Below are 3550 nucleotides of genomic sequence, written 5' to 3' on the forward strand. Positions count from 1 at the left end.
CAGTGATCTTGAATGAGCAGTTTGGGCTAGTTCTGCCAGTGAAATAACAGAAATAACTGGGAGAGAGGTATTTCATTTCTAAATTGTGCAACCTTAAAGGAGTGGAGGAAACACTAAGAAATACGTAAGAATGTAAATACTGTTTTATACATTAAATGGGTTACACTTTTTTTGCAGCTTTAATTTTTTTTTTCACTCTGTACCCCCTCAAGGGCTGTTTTTTTTCCTGCATGTTTGAGTGTTCATAAAACACCCAGACAAACCCCAGAAAGTGTAAAGACTAGAGTCTCTAGCCTTGCTTTCAAACCACAGTGTGCCTTTATAATCCGTTTTGTACCATGAAGTCCAATCCTAGTGCTTAGAATTGAGGGTAGAGACAAATATAACAGAATTTGTTGAATTCACTTCAGCCATAACCTTAATATTCAATATTTCTTTGAAATGAGGGGTATCTCAGAGAATCAACACATGAATTCACTGTCATAAGCTTTGTACGATAAGTATTGTTGGCATCTAGTCTTTGTATTAAACAATTGCTTCCAATCAACAAAAGGCTTTGCAACTTGTGTGTGTTGTGTGTAAGAACTTTGTATTGTGACCTTCCGTATCATGACCATTTCTTTTGAATAATTAAAATTTTTTGGCATTAAAATTATATGAACTGTTCTTTATTTTCCATAGGAGATGGTGCATTTAATGCAAAACTCAGAAGTCTGTTTCCGGCTGTCTGCACTGATGTGCTAGCCTGCTAGCTCTGGTTGGGAACCTGGGTTTAGCTCTGTTTTAAAGATAAAGGAAAACCCCCAAAGTGCAAGTGACATTATGTATTCAAGTGCTAGCTTCTTATCTTTTGAAATAAGAACTTTCCTAGTGAGTTTTAACAGAACTGTGTTTCTTTCTTCTTATAGATGAAATGAAATAATTAATTAAAAACAAATTACTTGTGGTTTACCTGTTCCGAGATGGGAGTGTTAGTAAAATAAGGCAGGTGATTCTTCTTAAAGATCTTCCATGTTCCATGCTCCTGCAGATCCATGTATTTTGTTTTCATGGCAGCTTATTGTAGTTCTAATGATTTGTTCTTGTAACCAGTAGATTTACATCATACTAACAAACTTCCTGGGTATGTACACTTCCCATCTTCAAGAATATGACCTGAAGTTCATTCTGAAATTGCTTCTAATAAGTGACTCTTTCCCTTTTTCCCTTTCCACGCTAGTAAATGCTGGGATTATAGAGAACAATATAGGAACAACTGAAGAATTCTACTAGCAAATACATGGCTTCAAATGCTGAAAGCAGGAGGGCAGTATATGACATATTATGGATTGTTTATATCAAGGATTTTACATAACTTTGGGTATTTCTAGAGATCAGAAATTAATCAAGCTCTTGTGCTTTATTTGGCCTTGCTGGGTGTGTGAGTTCTTCAAATGTGCAAGCACAGTAATGTGTTTACCAGAGAGAATCCAGAGACTGTGCGTTTTACTGGCTGTCGTTATGGAGCTGACAGCTAATGTAGGCTGTGGCAACAGGAGGAATTGTAGTGAGCTGATAGGAAGAAGCAAGCAGTGACACTGAAGTCCTATATACTTGTAGGATACAGCCAGGTCTTGGGAACTCCTGTGTCTGGAGAAGCTGCTATGCTGGCATTATGTGAAGAGTTTATCCCAGTCCTCCATTGCTAGGACACATAGGTGATGGAGGGGAAATTAGCAACCCACTCCAGGGCTGGACTGGCATTTGAAAGGGTTTAAGCATTAACTCATTCTAGTGTGTTTAGTAAATGAACTATTACATCTTTGTGTTGTTGCTTCCTTCTGTTCCCTCATTTACATGAATATCTGTTCTGTCTTTATCTAACCTCTAGTAACTTAAAATCTGGTTTTATAACTTTGTGCAAGTGTCCTCTCTGCTAGGCAGGACCTGGGTAAAAGAGTATTAGTCTATAGTGCTTGTGGGCATGCTGTTAAACAGGCACTTTTATTACTTGCTATTGCTTTTTACCTCTTATAAGAATGCTATGTATAAATCTACTGCTACAATTTATAGAACTTATAAAAGTCTGAATAAACCTTTTCCCTCCTTCATGCTTTCATACTGATGTATTGCAGGTCCAATACTCATGTCAAAAAATGTTGCAAAGCAACTAATGTGATGAGTATTTTAAAAGTGTGCAAGGATGGAAACTAATAGGAGGTACGTAGAAATGCCCATCACTGCATTCACACTGGCCTTGCAATTTGCAAATCTCATAAGTCAAGGTTAAATTTTATTACGTGGATGAAAAAGGGAAAAGGAGGAACATAACTTGCTGATCTTCATTGAAAACATAGCTAACCTGCAAGGAAATAGTGAGTTAACTGATGATTTTAAATCAGTCTTGCTCAGAGGCAAATGTGCATAAGGCTGTGCATGAAAAGCCGGTGTTTTGTTGTTGTTTTTTTTTATTTATTGGTCAAGTTTCTTATCATAGCTAAAGGTGTTTAACCCTTCTGCAGTAGTAAAGGGGAGAGGTCCCAGGCAAAAGCCTGGCGAAACACTACTTGATTGTACTCATTTTCTGCTGGCATTACAAGCTGAATTAGTTTGGTACAGTCTGGCAAGTACCAAAGTCAGTAGCAGAACAGGTCAAAGAGCAGTATCTCCCCTTATGACGATTGCTTAGGGTGCAACTTTGCATGTGTTTGCAAAGTAATCATTGTAGGCTGCCCTTTTTTTTCCTTATAGTATGTTATTGCAACCAAGTGATCACATGGTCACAACTTTTTACATGGGCTATAATGTGTTATGTGCATATATGCACATATATAGGTATTGAATGCATATTTGGTGTTAAATAGGTCTAGGGCACAGTAATATACTAAGTATGTTTCTCTAAAATAAGGTATTAAGTGAAAAGTTTAAGAACAGAAACACTTGATATCACATACGCTCAGTTACTTTGGCTGTACTGGTTGCCTGAAAACGTAGAAGTGGGAGAGGAACTAATCAGACTGACCCCAAGGGTATCCTATACTGTATGTTGTCATGCTCTGCATATAAAGCTGGGGAAGAAGGAGGAAGGGCGAAACATTTGGAGCTATGGTGTTTGTCTTCCCAAGTAACTGTTAGCATGATGGAGCCCTGCTTTCCTGGAGATGGCTGTGCACCTGCCTGCAGTGGGAAGTGGTGAATGAATTCCTTGTGTTGCTTTGCTTGTGCACAGCTTTTTCTTACCCATTAAACTGTCTTTATCTCAGTCCTCCAGTTCTTACTTTTACTCTTCTGATTCACTCCTCATCCAGTGACTGGCTGGATGCTTAGTTGGCAGCTGGGGTTAAACAATGACAGTGACCCATGATAAATGGTGACTCTGTGGGCTCATTAATCCTTGACACTACTAGCTTCAGATTGCCTAAAGAGGGGAGAGAAGCTAGGGCAGGAGCTAGTCGAACTGCTGTAGAGCAAGCCATTTGCAGTCCTGAATCAGTTCCTGAATCTGGCTGATGAAAGAACTGCTATTTTTTCCTCAGAACAGTCTGTCTCATTACAGAAAACTCATATTTTG

Source organism: Neopsephotus bourkii, unplaced genomic scaffold (assembly GCF_033783945.1).
Source record: "Neopsephotus bourkii isolate Nb327-2 ecotype Australia unplaced genomic scaffold, CSIRO-AGI_Nbou_v1 NB_1768, whole genome shotgun sequence".
NCBI classification, from domain to species: Eukaryota; Metazoa; Chordata; class Aves; order Psittaciformes; family Psittacidae; genus Neopsephotus; species Neopsephotus bourkii.